This window comes from Lathyrus oleraceus, chromosome 7, assembly GCF_024323335.1.
Source record: "Lathyrus oleraceus cultivar Zhongwan6 chromosome 7, CAAS_Psat_ZW6_1.0, whole genome shotgun sequence".
In the NCBI taxonomy this organism is placed as follows: Eukaryota; Viridiplantae; Streptophyta; class Magnoliopsida; order Fabales; family Fabaceae; genus Lathyrus; species Lathyrus oleraceus.
In genome coordinates, this window is record NC_066585.1 from 5,992,277 (window position 1) to 6,009,416 (window position 17,140).

General features: G+C 37.8%; 1 long non-coding RNA gene across 1 annotated transcript; it reads left to right on the forward strand.

The window, feature by feature from the left end:
- The first annotated feature begins 271 nt into the window (after positions 1-271).
- On the forward strand, positions 272-1,707 carry LOC127104964 (uncharacterized). The gene is made up of 2 exons (XR_007794863.1): positions 272-543; positions 834-1,707. It is a non-coding gene; the product is annotated as an uncharacterized LOC127104964 (long non-coding RNA).
- The last annotated feature ends 15,433 nt before the right edge of the window (positions 1,708-17,140 follow it).

Below are 17,140 nucleotides of genomic sequence, written 5' to 3' on the forward strand. Positions count from 1 at the left end.
TTAGTGCATCCGATTTAAATTTTCGAGCAAATTTTCGCGCCCGACATTTATTCATTTTTGATTATTTTATTTTTTGTTTTTAGTTAAAATAATTAATAAATTTAAATAGCATTAAGTAATTAATTAGCTTGATTTTATTTTGTTTATTTTAACTTTATTTATTTATTTTTGATTTGATTTTATTATTGAAACTCATTTTTATCTCCTAAAATATCTAGACTAAGGTTAGTTTCAACATTTGTTAATTTTATAAACCCTAGTATATAATATTAGTTTCATTAGCTTGAGAGAGAGGAGGAGAAACTCAGAAGAGCTGAGCGGCGCATATACATTCAATCCTCTCCCTCATTTTCAAGAGAGTCAATGAAAATATAGATAGTTTATCATCTAATAGAGAGAGTTGCATATGTTTTAGACACTCAACCTACCAAGGAATCAAACTATCATTTAAACTCGCACAACAACATTGTTTCTGTTTCCGAACTCAACCGCACCACCAACGATATTGAATCTGCATCTCACGCTGTCAACCTCTCTTCAACGGTAAGTTACTCCGTCTTCATCGTCATTATTGTGTGTAATGATGCTCAATGTCTCGAGCTCAATATGGAAAATAATTGGATCTGCAGCAAGATCAACGTCATCCATCGAGGTTCAAGTGGTTTTTTCAATTTGATTATCTCTGTTTACCATGTTCTAATTTATTTTTCATTTGCTATTTGTGCGTATCATGTCGGCATTTTTCGTTTCATTCTTTTAGTGTTTGATATGTATGTCACTGGTTTAAGAGTGTTGATGTTGTTTTCAACATGTTATGATTCTCGAATGTACAGGTTTCAGTTTTGCTCAGTTTCATATTAATCTTGCTAGGGGCTTCTGTTGAGCTAAGGTGGTGATATTTATTTGGGTCAATTCATATTGGGTTAGTGTTTGTAATGATGCGCGTATTTCGGTTATCTATTACAGTCTGATTATTCCATGTTTGCGCTGGATTTTGATGCTATAATAATGATGGTGTGACACCTATGCAATGTTGAGAATAGTTTGACTTGCATGTAAATTACAATCACTCTCTTGTGTTAACACCATCTTAAATTTATAACATGCTTATATATTGGTATGCTTAGACTTTACGTTTAACAGTTTTGTTATGAATCTTCATAAGCCGTCATTTTTCATGCTAAGAAAATAGTACACTCACTTTTTCTGCTAGAAACCTCCTTTGAGTTTAATATTAGTCATGGCATGAGAAAATGTTATTGATTTAAGTTATTTAGGACTTGTTTGGTTTGAGATAATGTTTCTTGTGTTTACCAATAATTACAAGTTTCTACAAAATTATTACTTCATTGTTTTCAAAAATAATTAAAAGGTTTTCATTGTTTCATATACAAACACCAGTATTTGAAATAGGGAGTGCAATGAAAATAAGGTGGTTACTTTTGTAAGTGTTAATGAAAACTAGAAATGAACATAAGGAATTTTAACTGTAATAAAATATGCTAAAGTTAGCCATGAATAGTCTAATAAGTAAACTCACATGTTATAGTTGGGGCCAATTGCATTATGTTGTTTTTCTTTTTGACTGAAAAAGTATTTTATGAGAATATTTTATGAGATCTTTCAATGTGGGATGTTGGCTACTTAGGACTCGTTGTAGTGTCTTTTCACCTTGAAAAGTATTGAGTAAAATTATTAGGATGTAAATATTTGATTATCTACTCAATTTTGTCCAGTTTTATAGAATTATTTCCATATACCAAGAGAAAGGTTCCTAACATGAGTGCACCTAACTTATTTTAATAGAATGTAACTTTCTTTATTTTTAGATTGGTCCACCTAAATAAAACCAAATTTCCAAATTCAAACAATTCTCGATTCAATGTCGAATCCGGTTTCAAATACCTTTGTAAGTCGATCGCTTTAAGCATCGCCATCAACCTCACATAGCTTACTCTTGGGCTTTCTTACAATGAGACTTATTCGGTTATTAGATGATCGGTTAGGTGATTGATTCACTAAAATATAATTTATTTACAAACACAAATTCAAATCTCGATCCAATATCAAGTATTTTTATTCAAATTAATTTAAAAATACCTAACTCCGATTAAACACCTTTTTATTTAGAAATGAAAAGGGGGATGGTTTTGAGTTTTCAACTCCTCTCCTCGATTATTTGAATACGAGTTCTCTTACTCGGTTAGTCAGATAATTGTCATTTCTAATTCGCCTAAACAATCAAATCAAATCATTTTATAATAAGAAATGAAAAGGGAGATAACTTTGAGTCTTCAATTTTTCTCCTCGATTATTTGAATACGAGTTCTCTTACTCGGTCAGTCAAATAATTGTCATTCCTCTACAAAATTTCAAACCCCGATTAAATCAAAACACTTTCATAATAAGCTAAAATGAAAAGGGAGATGACTTTGAGCCTTCAACTTCTCTCCTCATTTGTTTGAATACGAGTTCTCTTACTCGGTTAGTCGAACAATTGTCATTTTCCACCAACTTACAACTTAATCAAATTATTTTCATAACAAACTGTACGAAAAGGGAGATGGTCTTGAGTTTTCAATTCCTCTTCTCAAATGCTTGGATATGAGTTGTCTTACTCATTCATTTAAGTACTTGTCGTTTATTCTAAAAACATCAACCATATACAACCTTATTTTCATAAATATTCAGATGAAACAGAAAGTGGTCTAGAGTCTTCTATTCCCTTTTCTGATTATTAGGATACGAGTTGTCTTACTCGATTATCCGAGTATTCGTCATCCGTTCAAAATACTTTAATTATTATCAAATCCTTTCTATAATTAAGGATGAAAAAGAAGTGGTCTAGAGTCTTCTACTCCCTTTCCCGACTGTTAGGATACGAGTTGTCTTACTCGACTATTCAAGTAATCGTCATCCAACCAAAAACATCTCAACCAATCAAAACATCCAACATATCAACTCAATTTGTCACCCCCGTGCGACTGAAACTCTTTTCAAAAAGAACACTATTTAATCCTTTCTAATGCGCATAACAAACCAATGCTTAAGCCTCCACCGAGAGTAGACAAGCCAACGTTTAGCCTTTAGGATGCGATCTAAGCAGTCGTTCAATAAAAGACACCAACCAACCGTAGTTCCCCGAACTACGAATGCTCTGATTTCCTTATTATACCATAAGGATACGTAGGCAGGAGATTGTTGTATCTTCGCGAGCACACTAATAAAAAACCTCCCCTTTCTCTCTTCCGAGGTTCTCATCCATTTCTATTTTCAATATTTTATAACCCAAAGATAACAAACAAACATAAATTAACACTTAAAACACAAATTAGAACTAAAAGGTTCCCGTTGAGTACAACGGACGTAGGGGGTGCTAATACCTTCCCCTTACGTAATCCACTCCCGAACCCGAATACGGTCGCGACGACCATTATTCCATTTCCTAAAGGTTTTATCGATATTTTCCTATCCCTTCATTGGGATAAATAAAGTTCGGTGGCGACTCTGTTCGAACGTAATTTTTTCCGCGACCATCGCGAGGAATCGTATTTTTCGAGATGCGACAGCAGCAAAGGAAGCTGTTTGGATCAGGAAGTTCATTAGTGAACTTGGCATAGTCCCTAGCGTTGTGGATCCCATTGGTCTCTATTGTGATAACAATGGTGCTATCGATCAAGCTAAGGAGCCTAGATCTCACCAACGATCCAAACACATACTTAGGCGTTGTGTGAAAATATGTAAAGTACCTACACTTGACAATGTTGCTAACCCACTGACAAAGCCTCTTGCGCAGCAGAAGCATGATGGCCATACTAGATTAATGGGCATACGGGGTATGCCTGATTGGCTCTAGTGCTAGTGGGAGATTGTTGGTGTAAGCCCTAGAGGCCAATACTTTTGGTACTTGTATCGAATTATTTAAAGGCATTTTCTTTATTATGGTTGATTAATAAAGTCCCTGGAATAGATAGTCCGTTTAATGTATTAAGTGTGACTTAATCATGAGAACACATTAAACATAAGGACAATATTCTTAAAGTATCCGTAGTCGAGCTTTAGTGTGAAGTGGGATAACATTAAAGCATTAAGACTATTATGTTTGTAGACTGATGATCACATCTCATGGATCATGGATAAAGAGTTATCAAGTCTTAAACATAGGTATGAATATTAGGAGTAATATTTATACCGGATTGACCCGCTATGAGAATACTATATAGAAAGTTATGCAAAGTGTCATAAGTTATTCTCATGGTGATAATAGTGTATACCACTCTTCGACCTGAAACCACTATGGATCCTAGATGTAGAGTCGAGTGCTTTATTGCTGATCCAACGTTGTCCGTAACTGGATAACCATAAAGACAGTTGATGGGTACTCCACGAAGCATGCTGAGGGACATGAGTGTCCTAGATGGAATTTGCCAATCCTGCGTAACAAGATAAAGGTCTATGGGCCCAATATTGAACTGGACAAGGGTGACACAGTCTATACCTTGTGTTCAATATAGACATAAGGGCAAAGGGGTAATTATACACATAATTATTATCACAGGAGGTTTTGTCAGATCACATGACATTTTCGTGACTTGGGTAGCAGTGATGTGTTGCTAGATACCGCTCACTGTTTATTATGTTAAATGCGTGATTTAATATAATTGCCAACGTCGCGAAAACCTATAGGGTCACACACAAAGGACGGATTGATGAGAGATAGAATAATTAAGGAACATCGTAAGGTACAGTGTACTTAAGTAGAATACGAAATATGGTAAGGTACCAAATACTTAAGTGATTTTGGCTTATTATGAGATATGGGCCAAAATGCACTTAAGTGGGCTTTTTGGCTTGAAGCCCACACAAGTGGTTCTATAAATAGAACCCCTTGGGTAGAAGCATTGTAACACACTGAGACAGAAAACACAACTGAAGAGTTGGAATTTCGTATCTCTCTCTCACTCAAAGCCTTCATTCATAACAGCTAGCACTGCGATTGAAGGAATCCGTTCGTGTGGACTGAGTAGAGACGTTGTCATCGTTCAACGTTCGTGATCGCCCCGTGGATCTGTATCAAAGGTTTTGATCATTATCAAGAGATCTGCACCAAAGGTTTGAATCGCCACAAGAGGTAACGATTCTATCACTGATCATGCCCATTCGTAAGGATCACTAAATGGAGAAATTTTTAAATTCCGCTGCGCCTTGGATGGCAATTCTCCAACAGTGGTATCAGAGCCACTTACGAAACCATGAATCTGATATATGTTTTTGTTCTGTAATAATATGATTAAAGACAGAATGAATCAAAGGTTAAATTGAGATCGATCAAGTTACATATATGTGATATATGTAATCCTGATGCAAAATACATTATATATGATATAGTGTTCTCGTTTCATTCATTCAAACCCTCAATGATTGTTTTCCTTTGAGCGATCAATGGTCGTTTGCTTCTTGATCCGACATTAGTATGGTGAAGCAATGACGTGTTGATCAATCATACTGAATTAACAATCGAGATGTGTTTGACGGTCTGAAATTGGTGCATCAGGGTTAGTGACGACACAAGGGTTGTGTTGTCAGAGAGTTATGCGATTGGGGTTTGACTGCACAAGAGTTGTGCGTTCTAAACACTTTTCGGAACAGTGTTAACCGGTTAACGCGTATGGTTAACCGGTTAACGAGAAACTGAATACAACCTTCTAAACATTTTTGGAACAGTGTTAACCGGTTAACGCATATGGTTAACCGGTTAACGCAATGCGAAATAAAATTTTGAGATTTTCAAACAGTGTTAACCGGTTAACGCATTTGGTTAACCGGTTAACGCAAGGCGGAAAACAGTTTTCCAAGACATTTTCAAACAGTGTTAACCGGTTAACGCATATGGTTAACCGGTTAACGCAAGGCAGAAAAGAATTTTCTAAAAGTTTTCAAACAGTGTTAACCGGTTAACGCATATGGTTAACCGGTTAACGCAAGGAAAAATTCACCCGTTCGGCTAGAAAAAGTGCTTTGAAGTATCAAGTGTTGATACGAAAACCGACGTCAATTTTAAATGAATTGTTCATTAAAATTTTCGAGCAGGGGCGCTGCCCCTTCGACCCCGCAAGGGGCAGCGGACTCCCGGCTAACTCTGCGTAGTGTGATCGGTCGTCCAAATTTAATTTGATTTTAATTAATTAAAGGAATTAATAATAATAATAAAGTGTTTATTATTGTCTTGTGGTGATCGGTTATGGCCTTAGTTTTCCTTTGTTTTGTTTTGGGTTTTAAAATACGACCTGCGTGTCGTGCCTCTCTCTTAATCTCCCAAATGTAACTTCTTTTCTCATCTCACTCCCTCGTATGTAAAACGAGTTTCTTTTATGTAATGTAATGATATGAAGAAAGCAAAGAAGTCAGTGCCAAAGGAGGACAACCTTGAAGATCTTGCTTGGAGAAGCTTAGATCGTTGTAGGTTAGCTTAGGTTCTCTCATTGGCTTGGGAGAACAATTGCGCTAGGGGCCATAACTGTTTCATTATGTATGTATGTATGTTGATGCATGTGAATGTATGTTGATGCATGTGAGAGACGGTTTATATGATAAACAAGCCGGTGAGATCAGAAAAATTGCAATTCCCTCAAAATAAATATTAAGTTTAAGCTTTCCAAGTTTTAACACTCATCAAGACTAGTATCGAATAATGTAGGTTTCGCCTACGCGAGGTGCATGTTCTATATTAGTAAGGTGCGATGGGATAATTGTAATATCCAACTGTTAAAACAATGGGTCAAACTTAACTAAACAAATTATAATAAGATTATATATATGTTTAGAAGCAAGAGTTGGGAATGATCCATATGATGGATTGGAATAAGGAGTTATTCACCCAACTGAAATTTTCGAGAGTTGTATGAGATACAATTGGAAGGAGTTCCTACCTAAATAACCTAGTTTTGTGTAATCTGCCTACGCGGACTTAGAACGAAGTGAAATATGGATCTCGACCCACTAGAAAATCTTCCAACGGGATTTTCCGAATCAAATGATGAGGGTCATTTGTTTTGAATAAAATAGTGGGAGCATATTTAATTAAAGGCCTAATTGAATATGTCAATGATACTTATATTTTCATTAATCCTTATGTAGATTACCATGACAGCAAACACCTCTAACAACATCCTGCGATCAATCCTTGATAAGGAAAAATTGTCTGGGACAAATTTTCTAGATTGGCACCGAAACCTGAGGATTGTCCTCAAACATGATAAAAAGCTGTATGTCTTGGAGACACCTGTTCCTGAAGAGGAACCTCCTAGTTCTGCACCTAAGGCAGAAAGAGATGCTTATAAGAAGCATGTCGATGATGCCAATGAAACTACTTGTCTCATGCTAGCTACCATGAACTCAGAATTGCAAAAGCAACATGAGAACATGTCAGCGTTCGATATGATCGAACACCTGAAGTTGCTCTATCAAGAGCAAGCAAGGCATGAGAGGTTTGAAGTTTCAAAAGCCCTTTTTCAAAGCAAGTTAGCTGAGGGAGCCCCTGTAGGTCCCCATGTACTCAAGATGATTGGGTATGTGGAGAACCTTGAGAGATTGGGTTTTCCCCTCGAAAAGGAACTTGCAACTGATTTGATCTTGCAATCGTTGCCAGATAGTTTCAGTCAATTTGTCCTAAATTTCAATATGATTGATATGGACAAATCTCTTCCTGAACTGCTCGCCATGTTGAGAACTGCCGAGCAGAATCTGAAGTCAAAAGGGAAGTCCATTCTGATGATCGGAAATGGAAAGAGACAGAACAAAAGGCCCACTAAGTAGAGTGATAAGGGGAAGGGCAAGGAAGTTGCCAATCCCAGACCCACTGCTGCTTTGAAGCCTAGTGGAGGCATAGCAAAAGAAGGCACCTGCTTCCATTGCGGTAAGACCGGACACTGGAAGAGGAACTGCCCAAAGTACTTGGAAGATAAGAAGAATGGAGTAGAGACTTCAACTTCAGGTATTTTTGTTATTAATTTATCTACTTCTGCATCATGGGTATTAGATATTGGATGCAGTTCTCACATTTGTACAAATGTGCAGGAACTAAAAAGGAGTAGAGATTTGGCAAAAGGTGAAGTCGACCTACAAGTTGGCTATGGAGCAAAGGTTGCTGCTTTAGCCGTAGGAACTTTTGTATTGACTTTATCTAGTGGTTTAATAATTCAGTTAGAGAACTGTTATTATGTACCTGCAATTAGCAGGAATATTATTTCCATTGCTTGTTTGGACAAGTTTGGTTTTTCATTTATAATAAAGAACAATTGTTGCTCAATTTATTTGAATGATATATTCTATGCTACTGCACAAATGAACAATGGACTATATGTCCTTGATCTTGAAATGCCTATTAATAACATTAATACAAAAGGGTGAAACCTAACGAGTTAAAACCAACTAGGTAAGAATATTAAAACTCTTCGATCAGATCGAGGTGGTGAGTATTTAAGCCTAGAGTTTGATGACCATCTGAAAGAGTGTGGGATCCTATCCCAACTTACTCCTCCTGGAACATCCCAATGGAAGGGTGTATCTGAGAGAAGAAATCGAACCCTGTTGGACATGGTCCGATCCATGATGAGTCACACCGATCTTCCAAACTCCTTTTGAGGACATGCACTATTGACATCAGCTTACACACTTAACCGTGTTCCATCCAAAAGGTTGAAAAGATACCATATGAGATATGGAGTGGTAAGAGACCACATATGTCTTACATGAAGATTTGGGGTTGCGAAGTTTATGTGAAACGACAAATTTCAACTAAGCTTGAGCCCAAATCTGACAAATGCTTATTTATGGGATATCCTAAAGAAACAAGAAGGTATCACTTCTACAATCCTACTGAGGGCAAAGTGTTTGTCGCTCGAACTGGAGTTTTCCTAGAAAGGGATTTTATTTCCAAAGGAACCAGTGGGAGGAAAGTAGAGCTTGAAGAAATTCAAGAATCACGAGGCATTGATACACCTATGAAGGAATCAGATCAGGAAACACAAATAGTTGTGTAAGAGCAACCTGCTCAAGTAGAACAAGACCAACGTAGATCAGGCAGGATACATCACCTACCTGAGATATATGGATATCTGATCAAGGTGATGTATTACTCATGGATCAAGATGAGCCTGTGACCTACTCATGGAATCTTCGTTTTGATGAAACAGTAAAACTGTATGGATTCATCAAGGACGAAGGTGAGACTTGTGTCTACAAGAAGGTTAGTGGGAGCATGATCGTATTCCTGGTATTATATGTAGATGACATATTACTCATTGGAATCGATATCCCTACCCTGCAACAAGTAAAATCCTGGTTGGGGAAATGCTTTTCTATAAAGGACCTAGGTGAAGCAGCCTATATATTAGGAATCAGAATCTATAGAGATAGATCACAAAACTGCTTGGCCTAAGTCAGAGTACATACATAGACATAGTGCTGAGACGCTTTAATATGATTCCAATCTGGTTATGTGTTTTGCTTAAATGGTGGCACTGTGAGCTTGAAAAGTTCAAAGCAAGATACAGTTGCTGATTCTACAACCGAGGTCGAGTATATTGTTGCCTTAAAGTGCAGCAAAGGAAGCTGTTTGGATCAGGAAGTTCATTAGTGAACTTGGCATAGTCCCTAGCGTTGTGGATCCCATTGGTCTCTATTGTGATAACAATGGTGCTATCGCACAAGCTAAGGAGCCTAGATCTCACCAACGATCCAAACACATACTTAGGCGTTGTGTGAAAATATGTAAAGTACCTACACTTGACAATGTTGCTAACCCACTGACAAAGCCTCTTGCGCAGCAGAAGCATGATGGCCATACTAGATCAATGGGCATACGGGGTATGCCTGATTGGCTCTAGTGCTAGTGGGAGATTGTTGGTGTAAGCCCTAGAGGCCAATACTTTTGGTACTTGTATCGAATTATTTAAAGGCATTTTCTTTATTATGGTTGATTAATAAAGTCCCTGGAATAGATAGTCCGTTTAATGTATTAAGTGTGACTTAATCATGAGAACACATTAAACATAAGGACACTATTCTTAAAGTATCCGTAGTCGAGCTTTAGTGTGAAGTGGGATAACATTAAAGCATTAAGACTATTATGTTTGTAGACTGATGATCACATCTCATGGATCATGGATAAAGAGTTATCAAGTCTTAAACATAGGTATGAATATTAGGAGTAATATTTATACCGGATTGACCCGCTATGAGAATACTATATAGAAAGTTATGCAAAGTGTCATAAGTTATTCTCATGGTGATAATAGTGTATACCACTCTTCGACCTGAAACCACTATGGATCCTAGATGTAGAGTCGAGTGCTTTATTGCTGATCCAACGTTGTCCGTAACTGGATAACCATAAAGACAGTTTATGGGTACTCCACGAAGCATGCTGAGGGACATGAGTGTCCTAGATGGAATTTGCCAATCCTGCGTAACAAGATAAAGGTCTATGGGCCCAATATTGAACTGGACAAGGGTGACACAGTCTATACCTTGTGTTCAATATACACATAAGGGCAAAGGGGTAATTATACACATAATTATTATCACAGGAGGTTTTGTCAGATCACATGACATTTTCGTGACTTGGGTAGCAGTGATGTGTTGCTAGATACCGCTCACTGTTTATTATGTTAAATGCGTGATTTAATATAATTGCCAACGTCGCGAAAACCTATAGGGTCACACACAAAGGACGGATTGATGAGAGATAGAATAATTAAGGAACATCGTAAGGTACAGTGTACTTAAGTAGAATACGAAATATGGTAAGGTACCAAATACTTAAGTGATTTTGGCTTATTATGAGATATGGGCCAAAATGCACTTAAGTGGGCTTTTTGGCTTGAAGCCCACACAAGTGGTTCTATAAATAGAACCCCTTGGGTAGAAGCATTATAACACACTGAGACAGAAAACACAACTGAAGAGTTGGAATTTCGTATCTCTTTCTCACTCAAAGCCTTCATTCATAACAGCTAGCACTGCGATTGAAGGAATCCGTTCGTGTGGACTGAGTAGAGACGTTGTCATCGTTCAACGTTCGTGATTGCCCCGTGGATCTGTATCAAAGGTTTTGATCATTATCAAGAGATCTGCACCAAAGGTTTGAATCGCCACAAGAGGTAACGATTCTATCACTGATCATGCCCATTCGTAAGGATCACTAAATGGAGAAATTTTTAAATTCCGCTGCGCCTTGGATGGCAATTCTCCAACAGTGGTATCAGAGCCACTTACGAAACCATGAATCTGATATATGTTTTTGTTCTGTAATAATATGATTAAAGACAGAATGAATCAAAGGTTAAATTGAGATCGATCAAGTTACATATATGTGATATATGTAATCCTGATGCAAAATACATTATATATGATATAGTGTTCTCGTTTCATTCATTCAAACCCTCAATGATTGTTTTCCTTTGAGCGATCAATGGTCGTTTGCTTCTTGATCCGACATTAGTATGGTGAAGCAATGACGTGTTGATCAATCATACTGAATTAACAATCGAGATGTGTTTGACGGTCTGAAATTGGTGCATCAGGGTTAGTGACGACACAAGGTTTGTGTTGTCAGAGAGTTATGCGATTGGGGTTTGACTGCACAAGAGTTGTGCGTTCTAAACACTTTTCGGAACAGTGTTAACCGGTTAACGCGTATGGTTAACCGGTTAACGAGAAACTGAATACAACCTTCTAAACATTTTTGGAACAGTGTTAACCGATTAACGCATATGGTTAACCGGTTAACGCAATGCGAAATAAAATTTTGAGATTTTCAAACAGTGTTAACCGGTTAACGCATTTGGTTAACCGGTTAACGCAAGGCGGAAAACAGTTTTCCAAGACATTTTCAAACAGTGTTAACCGGTTAACGCATATGGTTAACCGGTTAACGCAAGGCAGAAAAGAATTTTCTAAAAGTTTTCAAACAGTGTTAACCGGTTAACGCATATGGTTAACCGGTTAACGCAAGGAAAAATTCACCCGTTCGGCTAGAAAAAGTGCTTTGAAGTATCAAGTGTTGATACGAAAACCGACGTCAATTTTAAATGAATTGTTCATTAAAATTTTCGAGCAGGGGCGCTGCCCCTTCGACCCCGCAAGGGGCAGCGGACTCCCGGCTAACTCTGCGTAGTGTGATCGGTCGTCCAAATTTAATTTGATTTTAATTAATTAAAGGAATTAATAATAATAATAAAGTGTTTATTATTGTCTTGTGGTGATCGGTTATGGCCTTAGTTTTCCTTTGTTTTGTTTTGGGTTTTAAAATACGACCTGCGTGTCGTGCCTCTCTCTTAATCTCCCAAATGTAACTTCTTTTCTCATCTCACTCCCTCGTATGTAAAACGAGTTTCTTTTATGTAATGTAATGATATGAAGAAAGCAAAGAAGTCAGTGCCAAAGGAGGACAACCTTGAAGATCTTGCTTGGAGAAGCTTAGATCGTTGTAGGTTAGCTTAGGTTCTCTCATTGGCTTGGGAGAACAATTGCGCTAGGGGCCATAACTGTTTCATTATGTATGTATGTATGTTGATGCATGTGAATGTATGTTGATGCATGTGAGAGACGGTTTATATGATAAACAAGCCGGTGAGATCAGAAAAATTGCAATTCCCTCAAAATAAATATTAAGTTTAAGCTTTCCAAGTTTTAACACTCATCAAGACTAGTATCGAATAATGTAGGTTTCGCCTACGCGAGGTGCATGTTCTATATTAGTAAGGTGCGATGGGATAATTGTAATATCCAACTGTTAAAACAATGGGTCAAACTTAACTAAACAAATTATAATAAGATTATATATATGTTTAGAAGCAAGAGTTGGGAATGATCCATATGATGGATTGGAATAAGGAGTTATTCACCCAACTGAAATTTTCGAGAGTTGTATGAGATACAATTGGAAGGAGTTCCTACCTAAATAACCTAGTTTTGTGTAATCTGCCTACGCGGACTTAGAACGAAGTGAAATATGGATCTCGACCCACTAGAAAATCTTCCAACGGGATTTTCCGAATCAAATGATGAGGGTCATTTGTTTTGAATAAAATAGTGGGAGCATATTTAATTAAAGGCCTAATTGAATATGTCAATGATACTTATATTTTCATTAATCCTTATGTAGATTACCATGACAGCAAACACCTCTAACAACATCCTGCGATCAATCCTTGATAAGGAAAAATTGTCTGGGACAAATTTTCTAGATTGGCACCGAAACCTGAGGATTGTCCTCAAACATGATAAAAAGCTGTATGTCTTGGAGACACCTGTTCCTGAAGAGGAACCTCCTAGTTCTGCACCTAAGGCAGAAAGAGATGCTTATAAGAAGCATGTCGATGATGCCAATGAAACTACTTGTCTCATGCTAGCTACCATGAACTCAGAATTGCAAAAGCAACATGAGAACATGTCAGCGTTCGATATGATCGAACACCTGAAGTTGCTCTATCAAGAGCAAGCAAGGCATGAGAGGTTTGAAGTTTCAAAAGCCCTTTTTCAAAGCAAGTTAGCTGAGGGAGCCCCTGTAGGTCCCCATGTACTCAAGATGATTGGGTATGTGGAGAACCTTGAGAGATTGGGTTTTCCCCTCGAAAAGGAACTTGCAACTGATTTGATCTTGCAATCGTTGCCAGATAGTTTCAGTCAATTTGTCCTAAATTTCAATATGATTGATATGGACAAATCTCTTCCTGAACTGCTCGCCATGTTGAGAACTGCCGAGCAGAATCTGAAGTCAAAAGGGAAGTCCATTCTGATGATCGGAAATGGAAAGAGACAGAACAAAAGGCCCACTAAGTAGAGTGATAAGGGGAAGGGCAAGGAAGTTGCCAATCCCAGACCCACTGCTGCTTTGAAGCCTAGTGGAGGCATAGCAAAAGAAGGCACCTGCTTCCATTGCGGTAAGACCGGACACTGGAAGAGGAACTGCCCAAAGTACTTGGAAGATAAGAAGAATGGAGTAGAGACTTCAACTTCAGGTATTTTTGTTATTAATTTATCTACTTCTGCATCATGGGTATTAGATATTGGATGCAGTTCTCACATTTGTACAAATGTGCAGGAACTAAAAAGGAGTAGAGATTTGGCAAAAGGTGAAGTCGACCTACAAGTTGGCTATGGAGCAAAGGTTGCTGCTTTAGCCGTAGGAACTTTTGTATTGACTTTATCTAGTGGTTTAATAATTCAGTTAGAGAACTGTTATTATGTACCTGCAATTAGCAGGAATATTATTTCCATTGCTTGTTTGGACAAGTTTGGTTTTTCATTTATAATAAAGAACAATTGTTGCTCAATTTATTTGAATGATATATTCTATGCTACTGCACAAATGAACAATGGACTATATGTCCTTGATCTTGAAATGCCTATTAATAACATTAATACAAAAGGGTGAAACCTAACGAGTTAAAACCAACTAGGTAAGAATATTAAAACTCTTCGATCAGATCGAGGTGGTGAGTATTTAAGCCTAGAGTTTGATGACCATCTGAAAGAGTGTGGGATCCTATCCCAACTTACTCCTCCTGGAACATCCCAATGGAAGGGTGTATCTGAGAGAAGAAATCGAACCCTGTTGGACATGGTCCGATCCATGATGAGTCACACCGATCTTCCAAACTCCTTTTGAGGACATGCACTATTGACATCAGCTTACACACTTAACCGTGTTCCATCCAAAAGGTTGAAAAGATACCATATGAGATATGGAGTGGTAAGAGACCACATATGTCTTACATGAAGATTTGGGGTTGCGAAGTTTATGTGAAACGACAAATTTCAACTAAGCTTGAGCCCAAATCTGACAAATGCTTATTTATGGGATATCCTAAAGAAACAAGAAGGTATCACTTCTACAATCCTACTGAGGGCAAAGTGTTTGTCGCTCGAACTGGAGTTTTCCTAGAAAGGGATTTTATTTCCAAAGGAACCAGTGGGAGGAAAGTAGAGCTTGAAGAAATTCAAGAATCACGAGGCATTGATACACCTATGAAGGAATCAGATCAGGAAACACAAATAGTTGTGTAAGAGCAACCTGCTCAAGTAGAACAAGACCAACGTAGATCAGGCAGGATACATCACCTACCTGAGATATATGGATATCTGATCAAGGTGATGTATTACTCATGGATCAAGATGAGCCTGTGACCTACTCATGGAATCTTCGTTTTGATGAAACAGTAAAACTGTATGGATTCATCAAGGACGAAGGTGAGACTTGTGTCTACAAGAAGGTTAGTGGGAGCATGATCGTATTCCTGGTATTATATGTAGATGACATATTACTCATTGGAATCGATATCCCTACCCTGCAACAAGTAAAATCCTGGTTGGGGAAATGCTTTTCTATAAAGGACCTAGGTGAAGCAGCCTATATATTAGGAATCAGAATCTATAGAGATAGATCACAAAACTGCTTGGCCTAAGTCAAAGTACATACATAGATAAAGTGCTGAGACGCTTTAATATGATTCCAATCTGGTTATGTGTTTTGCTTAAATGGTGGCACTGTGAGCTTGAAAAGTTCAAAGCAAGATACAGTTGTTGATTCTACAACCGAGGTCGAGTATATTGCTGCCTTAAAGTGCAGCAAAGGAAGTTGTTTGGATCAGGAAGTTCATTAGTGAACTTGGCATAGTCCCTAGCGTTGTGGATCCCATTGGTCTCTATTGTGATAACAATGGTGCTATCGCACAAGCTAAGGAGCCTAGATCTCACCAACGATCCAAACACATACTTAGGCGTTGTGTGAAAATATGTAAAGTACCTACACTTGACAATGTTGCTAACCCACTGACAAAGCCTCTTGCGCAGCAGAAGCATGATGGCCATACTAGATCAATGGGCATACGGGGTATGCCTGATTGGCTCTAGTGCTAGTGGGAGATTGTTGGTGTAAGCCCTAGAGGCCAATACTTTTGGTATTTGTATCGAATTATTTAAAGGCATTTTCTTTATTATGGTTGATTAATAAAGTCCCTGGAATAGATAGTCCGTTTAATGTATTAAGTGTGACTTAATCATGAGAACACATTAAACATAAGGACACTATTCTTAAAGTATCCGTAGTCGAGCTTTAGTGTGAAGTGGGATAACATTAAAGCATTAAGACTATTATGTTTGTAGACTGATGATCACATCTCATGGATCATGGATAAAGAGTTATCAAGTCTTAAACATAGGTATGAATATTAGGAGTAATATTTATACCGGATTGACCCGCTATGAGAATACTATATAGAAAGTTATGCAAAGTGTCATAAGTTATTCTCATGGTGATAATAGTGTATACCACTCTTCGACCTGAAACCACTATGGATCCTAGATGTAGAGTCGAGTGCTTTATTGCTGATCCAACATTGTCCGTAACTGGATAACCATAAAGACAGTTGATGGGTACTCCACGAAGCATGCTGAGGGACATGAGTGTCCTAGATGGAATTTGCCAATCCTGCGTAACAGGATAAATGTCTATGGACCCAATATTGAACTGCACAAGGGTGACACGGTCTATACCTTGTGTTCAATATAGACATAAGGGCAAAGGGGTAATTATACACATAATTATTATCATAGGAGGTTTTGTCAGATCACATGACATTTTCGTGACTTGGGTAGCAGTGATGTGTTGCTAGATACCGCTCACTGTTTATTATGTTAAATGCGTGATTTAATATAATTGCCAACGTCGCGAAAACCTATAGGGTCACACACAAAGGACGGATTGATGAGAGATAGAATAATTAAGGAACATCGTAAGGTACAGTGTACTTAAGTAGAATACGAAATATGGTAAGGTACCAAATACTTAAGTGATTTTGGCTTATTATGAGATATGGGCCAAAATGCACTTAAGTGGGCTTTTTGGCTTGAAGCCCACACAAGTGGTTCTATAAATAGAACCCCTTGGGTAGAAGCATTGTAACACACTGAGACAGAAAACACAACTGAAGAGTTGGAATTTCGTATCTCTCTCTCACTCAAAGCCTTCATTCATAACAGCTAGCACTGCGATTGAAGGAATCCGTTCGTGTGGACTGAGTAGAGACGTTGTCATCGTTCAACGTTCGTGATCTCCCCGTGGATCTGTATCAAA